The sequence below is a fragment of the Protopterus annectens genome, chromosome 13.part0 (assembly GCF_019279795.1).
Source record: "Protopterus annectens isolate FY-2018-M chromosome 13.part0, PAN1.0, whole genome shotgun sequence".
Taxonomy (NCBI): Eukaryota; Metazoa; Chordata; order Ceratodontiformes; family Protopteridae; genus Protopterus; species Protopterus annectens.
Window position 1 is genome coordinate 326,430,356 of NC_056747.1, and position 19,809 is coordinate 326,450,164.

The 19,809-nt window shown below is 42.4% G+C and overlaps 1 protein-coding gene across 5 annotated transcripts in view; it reads right to left on the reverse strand.

Moving 5' to 3' along the window:
• LOC122787298 (semaphorin-4D-like) overlaps nt 1-19,809 on the reverse strand; it is a 2,116,148-nt gene that overhangs the window by 816,588 nt on the left and 1,279,751 nt on the right. The window lies entirely within an intron of this gene.

Sequence of the window (19,809 nt, forward strand, 5' to 3'; positions counted from 1 at the left end):
TTAGTTTTTAACAAGTTTTGGGGTCCAAATGAAGGGGTGCCACGATTCCCGAGTGGCACCACTTCATTTCCGATTTTTCTTTTCTGTTTTAAAAGTTTCGCGCTGATGTCATCACGTGCGCAATGACATCAGCGCCGTCAGGCTATCAGCCAGTCGGAATTGAGCTCAAGGAGCTCGCGTCATCGTTTCCGGCTGGCGGTTAACTTTTAACCGCGAAACTGATGCAGGTAAATGGATGGCAGCAGCATGGCAAGCAGAGGGCCGGAATTAATGGCAGCGAGCGGAGCCGGGATCAATGAATGGCGGCATGAAGAAGAGGGCTGCGAGCAGAGCCGGGATTAATGGCGGCAGCAGCATGGAGAGTGGAGAGCGTAGCCTGGATTAATGAATGGCGGCATGAGGAAGAGCACTACTCAGGATAAGTGTGTGTGTGTGTGTTGGCTAGAGGTATTCAGGCTCAAACCCTGTACCTTTAGTACAGGGTAAAAAGAGCCTACTATCCCTAGCCACCACCATTTCTACCACTGACATGCTAATGAATGATGGCCACTAAGATGATCCTGATGGGCACAGATTCTAGTAGTGATGGCCTGGAAGGAGACATTCAGTGTTGCAGTCAAAATGAGCATTGATGGTTTAGTAGCAAGCATGTTCTTGTGCTGGCAGACAGAGCAGGCAAGTATGTCACTGCAAAGCAACCAAAGGGAGGGTATATATTTATTTTAGTTGAATTGTATTTGTATACCAGGGCAGAGCACTGATCAATACTTACCAATTTCAAGAAAGAAAGTGAAAAAAGAAGAAAAAGAAGAAGAAAAAAACTGACTCACTGCTTCTGATGGCCCACTAACTGAACCCTTTCCACCACTTGACAGGTTATATTTGGCTAGGATGTACAATTGAATGTACCAACTGGGAGGTGAGGGAGCAAGCCGATTATGGGAGAGGAGTACATGAAGAACAAAAACATTTTGTGGGGGGTGGCTATTTACTTTTATCGACTGAAGCAGTAACACAGGCTGAGTGGATGTTAGGAAGTTAATTATCCTATACTCATCTGCCTCGACAATGGGGTTCTCTAATCCAGTATCAGTGCAACTCTGTTTCTGCTGTAATGCTGAGTTAAAGTTAATCATTAATTCTGCTTTCCTCATGCTACTGTGGCCACAGTACCTCAGCCAATATTCTCTTAGCAACAATAAAAGGTGGGAAGAGAAACAAAAACTGGTCAAATTCTGACTGAGTTGAGAGCTATGATACGCAAGAACACTTTTTTTTTTGCTAAGAATTTAGAGCTATGATAAGAAGATGACTGAGTTGAGAATACTTTTTGTTTTGCTAAGAGTTTAGAGCTATGATAAGAAGATGACTGAGTTGAGAGCTATGATGAGAAGTAAGAACACTTTTTTTGTGCTAAGAGTTAAGAGCTATGATAAGAAGTGAGCACACAATTTGTATTCCCCTATTATTGTTTTTGTGCTAATAGTTCAGAGATATGGTGAGTGAGAAGTGAGAACTGAATTTGTATTCCCCCATTATTGGCTTTGTTGTTTGTCCATGTTTTTTGTGTTGAAGAGCTATGTTGATTAGTGAGAAATTAATTCACTAAATGATGGCTATTAAGTTTCACTCTTCCTATTTTTCAGACAGCTGCTGATGTGGGATAGTGGTATGTTGTTCTGAATGTAGTGCATAGAGTCCTGGGTTCAAAACCTGTCAGTGAATTGCATGATGATAGCGCCACATTTTATTCTAGCAACTTTACAAAATTATACAAGCAATGTTTAAAATGCGTCCCTGGTTTTTGACCTTTTGTCCCCCCCCCCCCCCCCACAAAAATGAAATTGAAAATAAGTGCGAAACACTGTTCAAGATGCCTATGGCATACACTACTGTCATTCTATTTATAGTGTGGAAGCAGACTTTTATGATGGAAAAGTTCTGAATTGGGCAGTTTTGTTATTATTGGTTCATGTGTTTTGTTTCATTGCCTACAGTACAGATTACTGGTAAAATGTTTAAACAATAAATTTAAAATGCGCTCTAACATGTGTGTTGTATTATACAAGGAATATAATTTAATAAAGTCAGGAAGATGTATAAAGAAAAGAACACATATATGTTTCTTGTTTTGTGTGCAAGGGGCCAATGATAAACAGCCCAAAGGTAATCTTTATCCACCACTGGCCAGATGCATTTTCTTTGGATGTGGTGTGGGATTCAATGCTGTTTCAATGAAAGTGAGCTTCAAGGGCAAAGTTTAATGTCAAGCCTATTTTCATTGTGAGATGGTATTGCTTTGTTTACCAGATGATGTCTTTTAGTGTGCTGTAAAATGTAAAAATAAAATTCAAATCATTGTAGAAGTAAAGCAGTATGCATACATTAGCGTTTATGGTAAATGGGGCAAAATAGCCAGGTAACAGGACACTGGAATGGCTGCAGGGGGACTCTGGTCTGGTGCCATGTTTTGGTTGTCTGTTCTTCAATTTGTGTTCGAAAGTTGGTATCTCACATTTCATTGGAGTGGGTGGGGTTACATAATTGTGTATGCAAATTAGATGTTAATCAGCGTACAGATTTGTACCTATTTTTCATGGGCCTTGTCCAGATTTTTGATATTTCCAGGTTGAGAGGTATGGACAGAGGAAGTGTGAAAATATAAAGAACACAATCTAATCTAGAGACTTTTGAAAAAGTACAAAAGAGAAACAGACATGGGAAAGAAGGAGAGATCCATATGGTGCAATATTTATGTAAAGGAGAAAGTTACATTAATCAACACAAAAAAATATAGGCAAAAGCATCCAGATATGGAAAAATTCAAAATAAAAAAATAAGATCAAAAAGAGGAAACATATAACAAAAGATTAGTACAGTAGAGGTTAAAAAAATAAAAGATTAAGTTATAGAATACTTTCAAAGTGAAGGATTTAGTGCAGAAAGTCTAACACTGGTTATATCACAGCATGATAAGACAAGACCACCCCAAAGTAAGGAGAAAACAGGAGGAGCACTACACATCTGAAGAAGAAATATGGACATGGGAAAGAAAAAGAGATTTAACATGGTGCAATATTTATGCAAAGAAGAAAGCAAAACTAATTAATATAAAAAGAACATCACCAAAGATATTTTAAGAGGAATACAGGCAAAGATATACGAAAAAAAGAGGGAAAGTAGAAAAGAGGATTAGTAATGGAGAAGTTAAAGAAATAGAAACTGAGATTACAGATACCTGCGAAGTGAAGGATTTAGTACAGAAAATCTAACTCCGATAACAGCACAGCAAGACAGAGCAATGGATCCCCAAATTAAGGAGAAACCAGTGGAGTGGGAAACATCTGATCAGTTGCCATACGAAGATATTTTGGAGCCTTTCATAGGAAACCAGTACAAACATTCAGTTGAAGTTGCAAGAGAAGGAACAGGAAACTGTGGCAACTCTGATGCAGTCAATGTTGTGGAGTGATAGGCCAGTGAGCTCCTATATGGGAGAGCAACAGATGACACAGGATGAAACTGAAGAGAATGTGGCACAGGAAGATGCTATGGAACTTTCTATAGAACGCCCGCAGGAAATGGAGAACAAAGAATGTGCCTTCAGTTTAGAAGAAAATGGTCTAAGAGAAGAGTTGCTTGACTTAATTGAAATGGACAGACATATTAAGATCACTGAAAAAACTAGACTCAGAAACTCAACAAAACTGAAAAAGTTAGAAGTTTGATAAAACAAATGAACACAGTAATTAGGACTGTCCATATAGATTCATGTGATATAACAGAAGTAAATAGGATATATTACTGTGCAGCTATATTAATAACAAAGTCTTACCATATAAACACAGGGTAGTGATGGAAAAGAAGGAGAGAAATCAAATGCCATCATGGAATTATCAAACAGAGAAAGCTATAAAGCAATTAAGACAAGAAGTGTCACTGTTAGAAGAGTGTAGAAGAGGGAACAGTTCAACAAAAATACTCAGAGAAATAGATGTGATAAAAGCAATGAGCAGTATCAGAACAGATCATGACCTATCTGCACTATTGCAAATAATAAACTAAAAATATCAGCACAGGCAGAAAAACTTAGAAGATATGCAGATAAATATAAAGGAAAAGTATAACATAAACAATTTAGCTTGCACTGCATGTGAATTGTTTTTACTACTTTTCTGAAAAAAAAATTGTAAGCCTGCTTCCTACCTTTCCTGTAATTAGTGTTCCAGATACAGATTTGCTGTATCCAAGACTGTTTGTAAGCATCTGTGCTGGAGGGAAGCCTTCTAGCTTATCAGTGGGAGTGGTAAGCATTAGGTAACCTGTCTACCACATAAGGAGTGGTTCTGGCCCAGAATTTGTAGTTATTGGCCGTTTGGGCAATCTTCCATCTCTCTCAACTTTCTGATTTGAAGGCCTGCATTTGCACTTGTTTCTGTCCTGTAACTCCTGGGCCCATCTCATTTGCTCACTCAAAAAAAAAAAAAATTTATTTGCTTTTACTGTATTTGTGTTTCTTCCTACTTTATTTTGCTTTTGCGTCATCTTAAAAGTACTCAATTGTATTTATTACTGCTTGGTGTAAGTCATTCTAAGCCTTTTAGTTTAAGCACTTGGGCTTCAGACCAGTTGTTTTACATTAAGAAGGTTTTGTGGTCTGCACTGTAGTGGCAGAACAGGTAGCTTACAGTGTCTGTTATTCTAAAAGTGTATTAATTCTGGTTTAAGCACTTGAGCTTCAGGCCAGTTATTTTACATTAAGAAGGTTCGTGGTCTGCACTCTTGTGGGAGGAGAGGCTGGACTCTGCCCTTCTGAGCTGGGAATTTCTGGTTAAAGGCTTATAGTGCCTGCATATTTGAACTGCTTCTTACTGAAATAGGTACACCTTGTTTGCTGTAGCATAGACTAGATCCAGGCCTGCTGAATCTAGCTTTGTTTGTATAACTTGAGCACTAATCCAGGCATTCTTTAAAGTATTCAATTGTATTTATTACTGCTTGGTAGTAACTTGATTGAAGTGTAGCTATAATTCTAAGTCTTTTGGATTAAGCACTTGGGCTTCAGACCAGTTGTTTTACATTAGGAAGGTTTGTGGCCTGCACTGTGGTGGCAGGACAGGTAGCTTAAATCCTTCTAAGTTGGGAACTGCTGACTGAGGGCTCAGTGTCTGTTATTCTAAAAGTGTATTAGTTCTGGTTTAAGCACTTTGGCTTCAGACCAGTTATTTTACACTAAGAAGGTTCGTGGTGTGCACTCTTGTGGGAGGAGAGGCTGGACTCTGCCCTTCTGAGCTGGGAATTTCTGGTTAAAGGCTTATAGTGCCTGCATATTTGAACTGTTTCTTACTGAAATTGGTACACCTTGTTTGCTGTAGCATAGACTGGATCCAGGCCTGCTGAATCTAGCTTTGTTTGTATGCTTGTTGTTTGTTTGCCTGTTATTTCCTTGAAACGCTAATTCCACCTAAAACGTGGCTTTTCAGCGCTTCTGTGGATCCCTAGTGATATCTGCATTGCTTACTGTACTTATTTCCTTGTTTCACTTGAAAGAAAGTTACTGTTTGTCGTTTTTGCATTTAAGTTACCTGTAACACATTGCATTTAAGTTACCTGGCACTTGCTCACTAAAGCAATTATATAAGTCAGCACTAAAAAATTAAAAGCACTACACCCTCACAAACTCCCCTGGAGTACCTTGTTCCCCATTGGCCCTTTTTTTTCAATTATAAAGGAATTCCCAATACTATTCTAGCATGTCCAAAGGTCAGTTGTCAATCTCCTCTCCAGTCCAGCTGGTGACTCTGGGAATCTTGAGGCAATGTTACAACTGCCTCATGTACACAGACAACCCTCTCCTCCTCCCAACAAATTCCAACACATGTGAGAGATACAACCATACAGCCAAACTGGAGGCTAAGCTCTCTCAACTCAGTACTGGCATAACCAGTCAGGAGGAGAAGGAAACCACACTCACTACAATTCCAGTCTCACATAGACCTACCATGACAGCAAACCAAACACACAAAAACATACTCGGAGGCTCTAAATAAAAATCTGCCTAAGCAGCAGAGACCTCCAAAGCAGAAACCCAAGCAACCGCTACCCCAAAACAAAACATGTGCAACACATAGCTCACAAAGCCAGTGTGCCAAACAGTCACAGCCCTTAAGGCTAAACAACACACCTGATACACTTGTAATAGGTGACTCTATCGTCAGGCACACTGACGTCCCGCTCACCAGGCTTAACAAGGAGAAGGTCACAGTGAGCTGCCTGTCGGGTGCTAGGATCCGCCACACAACACAAGCACTCAGGTCACTCCAAGGCAAGTACAAATATGACTCAGTCATTGTCCACGCTGATGTGAATGACCTGAGATGTACCTCCCTATACTACATGAAAAGAGACAGAGGAGCTCTGTGAGCATGTAGCCCAGGCCGGTATGACCCTGACCTTGAGTAGCCTCTTACCCTCACCAAGAATGATGCCACAATATGAAGACAAAATGATCAATTTCAACAATTGGCTTAAGTATTGGTGTCATTCAAAGGGGATCCAATGCCTGTTAGCCTGGGATGACATGCTTGACAAGCCACGATGCTTCGCTAGGGACGGCTTGCACCTGTCACCCCTGGGCTTTTGGATATTGGCAAAGGCTCTTGCTATCCCCATAGTGCCTTTTTTAGTCAAGGCTCAAAAGACAAACCCACCTCCATAGGTATCACAAGGGATAAGAAACTAAGAGTAATGCTACTCGACGCCAAAAGTCTAAACCTCAAGATGCACGCACTCGAAACTCTCCTTAGCATGGAGAACATCGATATCTGTGCAGTAACAGAAACCTGGTTCAAGGCTCCACAGAGCACCCCAGCACTACCAGGTTATACCTCATACCATGCTTTTCGGCCCCAAAACTTGGACCAAACCACAAAAGGAGTGGGAGTATCAATATTTGTCAAAGATACCCACACCTCCAGGTTGGTGGCACAGCACGAAGCATCAGCGGCTATCCATGTGCAACTAACAGTGGGTAAAACTGCCTTCCAGTTTATAGCCTGCTACAGACCACCCTCCCAAACCCAGGAACCCCACTCTGCCTTCCTGAGAACACTGGAAAATATGAAGGTCTCTCCAAACACCATTATATTGGATGACTTCAACTACCCAAACATAGACTGGGAGCATTACTCTAGCTCCAGCACCCCAGCCCAAAGGTTCCTAGAATTTATAAACTCAAATGCTATGGAACAACTTGTTACCACCCCCACAAGAGGGGAAAACATACTGGACCTGATCATCACCAACATGGGGACTCTATGCTCCAGACCAGAAGTGTATCCCTCACTGGTAAGATCAGACCATAAACTAATCTCACTGGATATTCACATCCCGACCCCATCCCCTGCCCAGAAAACCACAGTGAAAAACTTCTCTAAAGCAAATTTCACACTCCTCAAAACCGAGGTGGAATCCTTCAAAGCCCCCAGGCCTGTGGAAAATACGGCCCAGACCGCAGAATCCTTTATAAACCCATTCTATGAACACCTTCAGGAATGCATGGATCATGCAATCCCAAATAAAACCAAGACCCAATCCTCCAAAGGCAGGCGTCCTGTCTGGTGGACCCCAGCCATAAACAAACTATACAATAGAAGGAGGAAGCTACTACATGATAGAGCAAAATCCCAAAAAGTGAAGGCATCTCTGATCAGTATTAGCAAAAAACTACGGGCACTCATAAAATCGTCTAAGGCCAGCTTCGAGAGAAAAATTGCACAGGACACTAAGGATAATCACAAGACTTTCTTTAGTTATGTTAGGAACCTGGGTGGGAATTCCCAGATATGCTCAGAATTAGTCCAAAATGACAAAAAATACACCAAACCCACAGACATTGCCAACATCCTAGCTGACAGGTTCAGCGCAAACTCCCCCCCTCTCCCCACCAAAAGGGCAAATATCTATCCCAGCAGAGTGCTGCCCCCCTGACATCTCAGATGCTCAGGTAAGAGCCGCCCTCTCCAAAGCAAAAAACACAGCATCAATGGGACCAGACGGTGTCCCGGGCTGCGTCCTACATGAACTCCAAGAAGAGCTAAACCCAAACATAAAACTACTATTGAATCTCAGCCTTACTACAGGATATGTACCCAAAGAGTGGCGTACAGCAACAGTGGACCCTCTCCACAAAGGTGGTGCCTCAACGGATCCTGGAAACTATCACCCCATAAGCCTGAATAGCTTGGTCTGCAAAGCTATGGAAAGGATCATCATGGACCTCATAAATAAAGATATTGGGGACCTACAGACACTGGATCCTACCCAGTTCGGCTTTGTTAAGGGCAGGTCCTGCCTCTTAAACCTGGTCGATTTCTTTGAAACAGTCACCAAGGCCATTGACGAGGGGAAGGTGGTCCACACAGCCTACCTGGACCTCGCAAAAGCCTTCCATACAATACCCCACTCGGGCATTATAGATAAGCTCACCAGCTTAAATATAAACCCCTATGTCACTAGATGGGTTGCAAACTGGCTCAAGGACAGAACCCACATGGTTAGAATTGCTGGAGCCATGTCAGACTCCAAACCAGTTACAAGTGGCGTCCCACAAGGCTCAGTCCTGGGAGCTCTCTTGTTCGGTATATATTTCTTGGAGGTACAAGCCAACACGGAAGGACTGTGGCTGACCAAGTTCGTAGATGACTGCAAACTGGGCGCCATAATCTACTCTCCAGCCGACACAAGCATCCTCCAAAAGGACCTCATAGAAACAGACAACTGGTGCCAGAGCCATGGCCTCAAGCTAAACACCAAAAAGTGTATAGTCATCCCCTTTGGCAAAAACAAAGTGCCCACAAATTACCACATAGGTGGTAATCCATTAAGTACGGAAGAAGTAATTAGGGACCTGGGGACCCAAGTTGATAGCAATCTCTCATTTGACAACCACGTGGCCAAAGTGGTTAGAAAAACATTTTATATAGCCCACCTAATCATGAAGGGATTCACATCTAGATCAGGGGAGGTTATCGTGCCTCTTTACTCATATCAGGCCCATAATTGAGTACAATGCCCCTTTTGGGATGTACCTTACCAGACACCTGCAGCAACTGGAAAGACCCCAAAAGTACCTCACCAAGAGGATCAAAGGGCTCAAACAAATGCCATATGCTGCCCGGTTAAAGAAACTCCAGCTCTACTCAGTGGCATACCGCCTGCTCAGAGGCGATCTGTGCCTGACGTATAAAGCCATGTCCAACCCGGAATTAATGGACATGCTGCACCTCAGAAAATCCAAATCCCATCGAGCCATGCGCTCGAGAGACTTGAACCTCAGCACTGAAATAAATAGGACATGCTGGAGGGACAGATTCATAACCCAGAGGCTCCCTTCACTCTGGAATAAAATCCCAGTCCAGGTTAGGCAGAGCCCCTCATTGACTCTCTTCAAGAGGAATCTTGATGAGTGGATGGGAGATTGTAGGTTTACCCCGGGTATCACTTCTGTGTCACTGTTAGACAGAGGCACAGAATACTAACCTCGAAAAAGGGCACAGCAAAATTAATTTAAAATGGGTGGCGAAAGCCAAACACACTCTGGCTAGGCTTATAAATGCCCTAGGGCAGATAGCCTAGTATGAACCTATGACCAAAAAAGTTTTACAGAGACTTGGGAAACAAAGCAAAAGTGATTAAAACACCACCAAAAAGAAGAAATAGTTACATTTTGGAGAAAAATCTATGAAGATCCTAGGGAGCATAACAAAGATGCTAAATGGATAGAAGAAGTAAAAGGAAGAATAAGAAGTTCAAATGTACAGGATATGAAATGGGCTGAAATAATAGCCACAGAGACTGAAACAAAGTTAAGAAAAGCTTCTAACTGGAAAACCCCAGGCCCAGATGCAGTACCAAACTTCTAGCTAAAAGTACATGAAGATTTAACCAAGAGTAAGAACTATTCATATGCGCACTTGGACCAGACACCAGCCTAGTTAACATAGGAAAAACAATTCAAAGAAGTTATGTACTTACCATAACGTTCCATGAGAGTTGTTCATCTCGCCTTCATTCTTTACTGATGGGTTCGGGGCTGATCCCTCGGCTCCGATACGGCCAATTGCAAAGCTGAAGGTCTTCAAATAGCTCGAGGCCAAATCCATATCCCATGATGCACCTGGAATTACCTCAGATCTTGTTTGCTGCATATAACAATACCATATGTCATTCTTTCACTCCCAAGAGAAAGGAATAGAAAGAAAGAGTAACCAGGATGGATCCAGCATTTCGGACATCTATCAGCCTAGGAGGGGGTACAAGGAAGGGACGTAAGAATGAAGGCGAGATGAACAACTCACATGCAATGTTATGCTAAGTACAGAACTTATTTATGTGAAGCTCTTCAATCTCGCCATTCATTCTTTACTAATGGGTAACGTCCCAAGCACCATCAATCTCTGGTGGCTCACGGGAGTATATTTCTCAGGACCGTGGATCCAAAGGAGGCCCTGTCAACTTTGTAATGAGTGATAAAGGTATGAGGGTTTGACCAAGTGGCTGCTGCACAAATGTTATCAATGGGAAGTCTGGCAGAAAAGGCAGATGATGTAGAAACTGCTCTTGTTGAGTGAGTTTTAATCATATGTTGCAAAGGCATATTGGCAGCTGAACAGACAAAGGTGATACAATCAGATAACCATTTAGACAGTGTTGTTTTGGCCACTGGTCTCCCCTTCCTGGAGTCTGAAAATGAAACAGAAAAGCTGGTCTGATTTTCTGAAATCTTTCGTTCTATCCAAATAAAATCTGAGCTGTCTGTGAACATCAAGTTTGTGCAGCATATACTCTGAATTGTTAGAATGGTTGGGGAAGAAGTCTGGCAAATCAATAACTTGGTTGAGATTGGTTTCAGTGCAAACTTTGGGCAAGAATGAGGGATTTGTTCTAAGTGATACTATGTCAGCATGGAAAATCAAATAGGGAGGCTTGATGGATAAAGCCTGAAGCTCTGACACTCTGCGGGCAGAAGTAATAGCTACCAGAAAAATGGTCTTCCAAGACAAAAATTTGAGATAACAAGATGAAGCTGGTTCAAATGGCAGATGAATTATGAGGGAAAGCATAAAATTTAGATTCCATCGAGAACAGGAAGATTTCACAGGTGGTCTAACATGAAAAGTCCCTTTGAGAAAGGCTTTGGATAACTTGTGAGACATGATATTCAATTCTTCAAATCCAAGATGAAAATTAGAAATAGCAGCCAACTGAACCCAAACTGTTGCTGCTGCAGCTCCTTTGTTAAAAATCATAGTCAAGAACTCTAAGATGGATGGCATAGGGGCTTGGGTAAGGATCAATATTATTTTTAGAGGCCCATATAGAAATTTTTTTTCCATTTGCTAAGATGTAGCTTCCTAGTAGAAGATTTATAAGAAGACAAAAGGATCTGTTTTGTCTCATTGGAAAGGTTATGGAACCTGGCTATGATAGGATCTGGAGAAGCCAAGCTGTCAGCTTCAGGGACTCCAGAGAGGGATAAAGATCTCCCGACTGGTGAGTCAGGAGGTCTGGAACTAGGTCGAGAATCCAAGGATCCTCCAAAAGATGAAGTCGAAGGAAGGGGAACCAAATCTGATGAGGCCAGTGACAGGCTATTAGAATGATGGTCCTTCCCAGGGTTTTTGCTTTCTGTAGTACCTTGGGTATCAACGGAATTGGTGGAAATGCATAGAGGAGACCCGGAGGCCAATCATGAACGAGTGCGTCCCTTGGGGCTTCTCCCGGGGGGGGGGGGGGATCAGGGCAAAGTAGCTTCTGCATTTTGTGTTCACATGACTGGCAAAAAGGTTGCAGCAAGGCTGGCCCCATCTGTGGAATATCCTGTCCGCTATTTCTTTCTTGAGGGACCACTCGTGGGGCAACAAGATTGCCCTGCTCAGTTTGTCTGCTATCACATTGGATCTCCCCGGGATATGAGTTGCTAACAGAAAGCGCTGGGAGGAAACAGCCCACTGCCAAACTCTGAGAGCCTCGCGACAGAGGGTAAGACCTGGTTCCTCCTTATTTGTTCAAATACCAGACCACCGACATGTTGTCTGTCTAAATTGCAATCGTACCCAGTGGAAGAGAATCCTGAAAGTACTGCAGCACCAAAAGTACTGCTCTCATCTTCAGGACATTGAAATGCAGATGTGTCTCTTGACCGGTCCATGTGCCTTGGGCAGTCTTTCCCTGAAAATGCCCCCCCACCCCATCAGGGAAGCATCCGTGGTCACTGTGGCAGCTGGAGGGGGTAGCACAAATAGGCGTCCTATCGTGACATGAAGTGAGGTCAACCACCACTGAAGGTCTTTTTTGCAAGAATTTGTAATCATTATAGTGTGAGTCATGGGGAGCTCTGGGTAGGACCACTGAGTGAACAACAGCCATTATAGTATCCGCATATGCATACGAGCTAGTGGTATGGCTAGAATTGCTGCTGCCTTCATGCCTAATAATTTCAGAACTACCGATGCTGGTGCTCTGTCTTTTGATATCAGGATGCTGGTGTGTTGTTGAAGGAGAGAGACTCTTTCTACTGGAAGCCTTAGTGTAGTGGTGGTGGTGGTCGTGGTGGTGTCCAACTCTGCCCCGATAAAAATGATATGCTGCGATGGAGACAACGCAGATTTTTCTGAGGTGATTGTAATGCCCAGATGATTGCAGAGTGACAGAATGGACTCCATGGCCTGAATGAGTTGATGCCTGGTGGTGGCGGTAAGGAGGCAATTGTCTAGGTATGAAAACACCAAAAATCCTAGATGCCTCAGGTGAGCCGTGACCACTCTGGGAGCTGTAGTGAGACCAAAGGGCAGGGCTCAAAACTGGTAATGATTGGCTCCCAGCCGGAAGCGCAGGTGATCCCTGGATGGTCTGGCCATTTTTATGTGGTAGTATGCATCCTTGAGATCTATTGAGCACATCCAACTGTCTTTCCCTAAGAAGGGAAGTATAGAGTGAAGTGTGACCATCCAAAACTTTCTTTTCTTTACATACTGGTTCAGTCTGCTGAGGTCCAATATGGGTCCCCAGTCCCCCATCTTATTTGGAACCAAAAAGAATCTTGAGTAAGTTCCAGATCCTGTCTGGTCTGCTGGGAACTGGTTGGATGACTCTTTTCTTTAGCAACATTTGGACCTCTATTGTTGCCTGATCCCTGTAACTGGGTGGGACGTCCGGGATTTTTCTTGTGATTGGTGGGAGTTGTGGCGAATGGAATGAAGTACCCTCTGGAAATGATACTTTTCACCCAGTTGTCTTTTGTTATTCTGAGCCAAGCATCAGGGTACAAAGATAAGTGACCCCCGACTGCCTCCAAGCAGGACAGTTGGGCCTCCTCTCAGGAGCGCTGGTAAGGGTTCCCAGATAAGTGATCTCTGTTGCCCTGGTGTTGCGGACCCCCTCTGCCGCGAGGTCGGCATTTTCCATTATTGCCCTCTCCTCTGCCCCTGGAAGGGGGGTCACCACGTGTCCTGAAAGGCTCCTTGGGCTTTTCAGAACCACATTTTTCCTCACTTTTGACCTTACGGTAAGGTCGGTTAGGGGTGGAAAAACAGACACCAACAGCAGAGTCTTTCCGTCCTGTTCACACCTGGTTAAGGTTTCCTTCACTTTAGGCCCGAAAAGGGACGAGCCATCAAAGGGAGGGTTCATGAAGGATGACTTGAAGGGCTCCACGAAGGAACACATCCGCAATCCAGGAATGTCTCCTAAGAGCAACTCCTGTACCCACTGCCCTACTCGTTCCATCAGCTGCATAAGAGATGAGACGCATGGACGAGTTGACAATAGAATTTAGGGTTGCAAGCTGGGCAGCAAGTTTGTCGGAAGCTCCTGCAGCTACTGTACCCTGAACAGCATCTCCTAACTCCTTAAGGAGATCTCTTTGTAACCTAGTAAAATGGGTTAAATAGTTCAGCGAATTGAGAGCAAAGGTTGCTGAACTAAACATGCGCTTCCCATATCTATCCATAATCCTGGAGTCTCTGTTAGAAGGATGGATAGACAAGCAAGTCTCAGACATTTCCTTTTTGGTGGCTGCTGCCACCACCATGGCATCAACCGGAACTCCTTTTGTTAAAAATGTTTTGTCAAGGAGTGCAGAAATTAATTTATTAGGCCTCCTAAGGACAGGCTCCATAATATCCAGAGACTGTCACGTCCTTCGTGAGACAAGCTGCATCAGCTCATCGAAGGGTGGAGACACCCAAGAGGTGGAGGGCTAAGACCCGAAAGCCTTCAGGAAAATTGACATCCTCAGTAGGGCTTTTGGATTGCCAGTCACCCCTCTGACGAAGGATCTCAAGAATCTCAGCGAAGGAGATATCCTCAGAGGGGGACCCTTCTGACTCATCTAAGTCAGTATCCGATGTTAGAGACTCCTGTGGGGAGTCTAGGTGTTTCCTCTTACACAATCTCTTCCTGGGAAACTCATCAGTGGGAGCTTCTGGTGAGGTCTCGGAAGAGCAGGGGCCACCAAATGGGGCTTCCTGTGGCTCTGGGTCTCTACGCTTCTTCAGGATGTGTGAGGCAGAAGCAGACAGAGGCACTTTGGGGGAGGAGGAAGGCAGACCCAAGGTCGAGGATGTCCTAGGAGACATGACTCTCCATGGCATCAAAGGCACCTCTGCTCCGATGCAAGGGAGCCGACAGATCAGAAGAAACCGTCGACACCCCTGGCACCAGGACAATGGGCTCCAAGCCCAAGGTAGGAACCGAGCTCATACAAGCAGTGGCCCCAAGAGGCAAAGTCGAAACCAAGTCGGTCCAACTGTCCTCCCCGGACCCAACCAGAGACTGTTGGCTCCTAGAGTCCTCGATCGGGACCAAGGACATCAGAGTACACGGAGCCGAATACAGTGGAGCAGGCATCGGCTCTGAGGGTTCCACTAACATCAGGTCTGCCTCATCCAGCTCCGAAGGACCAGCATGGCTCAGAGGAGGAATAGTTAGAGTCGGTGCAAGGGTCTTCGACTCTGAAGCCATTTGGGTCGAAGCCAATAACAATTTTGCTAATGTCAGTGCCAATAACAGCTTCTGTACCACACGATCCACATCCAGATCCGACAACCTGATAGATAATCGAGAGGAGCGTACCAAAGGTGGTACCGACTGGAGAAGTGGACTCTTCAGCACTTCGGACACCGGTTCCAAGACTGGGGACTGGCTCTGAAAGGTAAAGACCGTCGGCTCCGATGGCAGTGGAGGTGAAGTCGAAGACTTTTTTGATTTCTTCAAATCTGATGTCTTGGAAGACTTTGAGGACTTGCTGGATCCATCTTGGTCACTCAAAGCTTCCTGAAACGAAGGCTTCAACAAGCCTCTATCGATTAGTTTCCGCTTCCTTTCCTGCAGGACCCTTGAGGAATAGGAATGACAAATGGAACAACTATCTTGCAAATGTAGAGCCCCTAGACAGTAAACACAATTAACGTGGCTGTCTGTACCAGACATCTTTTGTCCACACTTTGGGCACTTTTTGATGCCAGACAGGGTGCTTATTTTGGTCAGCCATAGTAATGTTAGGAAAATTACTGTTGCCACAAAAAACTACAACAATAATTATTCACAGAAGCCTGAAATAAAGGCAGGCTAAATGCACAACAGTAAATTTCCACACAAGCCTTAAACAAAAGGAGGCTAAATCACACACACACACAGTAATACAAGTATAAATTCCAAGCAGACTATGCAAAAAGAAGGAAATAGCTGCTAAGAAACAACCTTATGTAAATTATGTAGGGTTTACTGTAAAATTCACAGTAATAAAATACTAAGCCTTATCTATAAAAAAGCAGAAGGCTAGACAGACCACACAGTAAATGACTAACTACCTAAGAAATTGTGACAAAAGGTCACTGAATAGCACACTACAAGCTGAGAAACAATAACGTTATCTAAATTATCTAAGGTTTACTGTACTAAGCCTTATCTATATAAATGCAGAAGGCTAGACAGACCACACCAAGTAGAGAAACAACTATTAAACTAGACCTAAAAGAGGCCAACTAGAAATTTATTAAAGCACACTAAATGGGAAGGGAAAACACACTGAAAAGCTATAAGAGCTTTATCAGCAATCCTGAACTATCTAACTATTCTAACTAGCAAAAATTTTTAATAAGAAAGTAATGAAAAATCAGCTTAACTGGCACAAGCTAAATCAGAACCTCCGATCTGTTGCAGAGGCAAACTAGAGCTGAGGTAATTCCAGGTGCATCATGGGATAGGGATTTGGCCTTGAGCTATTTAAAGACCTCGAGCTTTGCAATTGGCTGTATCGAAGCTGAGGGATCGGCTCCGAACCCATCAGTAAAGAATGAACGGCAAGATTGAACAACTTCACATTCCTACTTAAGAGCAAACTACAAACTATCCTAAAATCTATACACCAATAACTTACCTTCCGACGACATAGAAACTATACACTGGAATTGATGCCGACAGACTTTATAGTCATTTAGAAGAAAATTGAATCATGGCAATAGAGCAAAAGGGTAATAAAAGAAAGTCATATGGAACAAAGGATCATTTGCTGTTAAATTAAGTCATAATGGAGAACTGTAAAAAAAGGGGAAGACTAAGTATGGCATGGAGAGATTATAAAAAAGCATTTGACAATATCTCACATTCATGAATAAAAGAGTGCTTAAAAATGTATAAAATACACCCTTACACTGATCAATTACATTACAGTGACCACGAAATAATGGCAACCCACTTTGCAGTTAAGCCATGATAAGGGACAAATTATTATTCCAGGGATAACAATTCTAAGGGGGATATTCCAGGATGACTCTCTGTCACTGCTGCTATACTGTCTTGCCCTTAACCCATTAAGCTGTCTACTTAACAGATTAGGTCATGGCTACAATTTGGCTCCCTGAAAACAACGAAGTGTAAAGACTTCTCATCTTCTTTTAGTAGATGTTTTAAGACTGTATAGTTCATCAGTTAAGGAACTAAAAGCACAACTGCAAGTGGTGCACACTTTTTCAGATGATGATATAAGAATGTCATTTTGACTCATTAAATGTGCAAAAGCAACTAATAAAGCAGGAAAGCTGCAGCACCAAGAAAAAATCAGCTTAGGACAGGAATGTGCTATATAAGAACTTGGGACAAGAGGGGAGTATTTAAATATTTGGGAACCAATAAAGGATCAACAATAACACATTTTTTCATACACCTTTACTGAATTATCATTTGTGACGAAAGCAAATTTGCATTCATGTAAAAGCAATCAAACTAAGTCCTGCCACCCTTTAGACCTCATTCCTCTCTTGTATGTACTCTTCCTACAATTCCCATTTTTCCTATGTAGTTTGCTCCTACCTTTTTCTAAAGATCTCACTTCCAGTTGCTTTGTCTCTGTTACTATATTCATTAGTTCCAATATAGTTGGTTTAGATTTTGATTTCCGTTTTCTAGTAATTGCTTTTTTGGCAGCCACCATTATTAGACACAGCAACGCCTTACCATGTCTAGGCAATTCTGATACTGTATCATAGCTCAGAAAAAATCATCTCCCTCGTCAGACCAATCTGCCCACCCAGCATCTCCAACAGTGCATCCTGCAGGGAATCCTTAAAGTCTGCCAACTCACTGCACTCCCAGAAAATATGTTCCCAATTACCCCATCCTTCCCCTTCACACCTCGAACATTTACTGTCTGCTTGAGGAAAAATTCTCTGGAGTCTGCTTGGGATATGAAACTATCTATGTAAACATTTCTATGCAAAAATCCTGAATCTTCTAGATTTTGTTGTGTATTTGGGAGACATACATATATCCTCCCACTGAAGGATCAAAAATAACACATGAATAAATGTGAACAAAACTCATTAAGGAATATTTTAGAAGACAAATTAATACTGTAAACAGCACTGACATCTAGGAATGAAGTCCAAGCTATATAACAATTTGTCTTCCTGTCCTAACTTACAGTTTTGGAGTGATCGACTGGCCCCAAAAGGTACTAGATAGGTTGGACAGGAAAACAAAAAGGATGGTTCATGTTCATCAAATCATTTATAAATATCAGTGCATACCAAGATTATATATATTCCCATTCTGAAGAAGGCATGGGGCTCCTCAAAATTGATTACATGTGTAGATCTGCAATCGTGGGCCTGCATACATATTTAATGACCTCACAAGATCCAAACATAGTGAAAGTTTTGAAACACAAGGACACTAAGTCTAAGATGACTTCCCTGATTAGTTTAGCAGAAGCATATCTGCGTCAAGTGGGAATGGAAATCAAACCAGAAGTAGATAAATATCAGGCAGTAACTGAATGTGCCAAAAAGAAAAGAAAGACTATAAGGTAAAGGATCAGAATAGAAGCCAAGAAATGTAGAAAATGCATAAATATAGTTGCAAGTATAGAAAACTCTTGGAACAACCTCATGCTGATCAGGATGGAATGCAGGAATGGTTAAGGAAAGATGAATTTAAACCAAAAGATGAAAGGTTAACACTGCTGGCCCAAGATAGTGGACTACATACACGTTGGTTTACAAAGTCCACTGAACATGTGGGAGAAACAGACAAATGTAGGTTTTAAAACACAGAATTGGAAACAGTTGCACATCTTGTTGCTGGTTGTGATATACTATTTGCAGGAGGTCTGTATACTGAAAGGCATAATAATGTGGCAAGACTTGCACTGGGGATTGTGCAAACATTATAATACTGAAGTAGCTGAAAAACACTGGAAACATAAGCCACAAAGCATCATACAAAATTATGAAGTTTATATCACATAGGATCACCTACTACCAATAGTTCAAAAAATAGATGCAAGAAAACCAGATATAGACATTGATCATTGAAATTGCTACACCCAGTGACTACAGTTGTCTTACATACAGACAGACAGAAAGTCATAAAATACCAGGATTTGTAGGCAGAAATGTGGAAGAAAAATACCTAGACAGTTCCACTAGCAGTAGGAGCAATGAGTCTTATGAAAAAGAATTTACAGTCATACTTAGATATGTTACGAATACATGTAACTCGGTATGAATTGCACAAGAAATCATTACTGGGCCCAATGCGGGTGCTGCAAAGGGCTAACATCAAAAAGTGAAACAATAGTAATTTCATGAACTTTAATCATACTTTGACTTAGGAATAGGGTCCATTCCCATCATGGTATTAGACACTCAAAAGACTTGGAGAAATTAAAAAAAATGAAGAGATGGCAGCCAATTGAATCTTGGTAGTGGAATAGCTGGCTCCACCTTGAAAAAGATTCACCAAAAAATCTAAAATTGCTGAGAGAGGGGCTGTAAAAGGGTTAGTGTTTTTCTCCATAGCCCAAAAATAAATACTTTTCCATTTGCTCTTATATAATTTCCTTGTGGAAGGTCTTTGTGAGGAAGATAGAATGTGGATAACAGAAGGGGAAAAGCTGGACTGTAGAACCACTATTTGAATTGGCGAAACCATGATTTTGATTTGAGGGCTTAAATGATCGGGAGAAGTGATTCTGACATGCTAAGTCCGAGTCAGAGTCCATTATCCAGGGAGGGTGAACCAGATAAGGGCAGAGAAATAGAAACCACATCTGTCAAGGCCAATAAAAGCTATGCGGATGACTTTGACCTTCAATGCTGACGCTTTCTATAGGAACTCTGGGATTAACTGTGTTGAGAGAAAGGCATAAAGAAGTCCTGGAGTCCAAGGGTGCATTAGAGTGTTCCCTGGTGACTCTCCCTCGTGTGGATATTACACAAACAAACTTTATCACACTTGGTGTTTAGG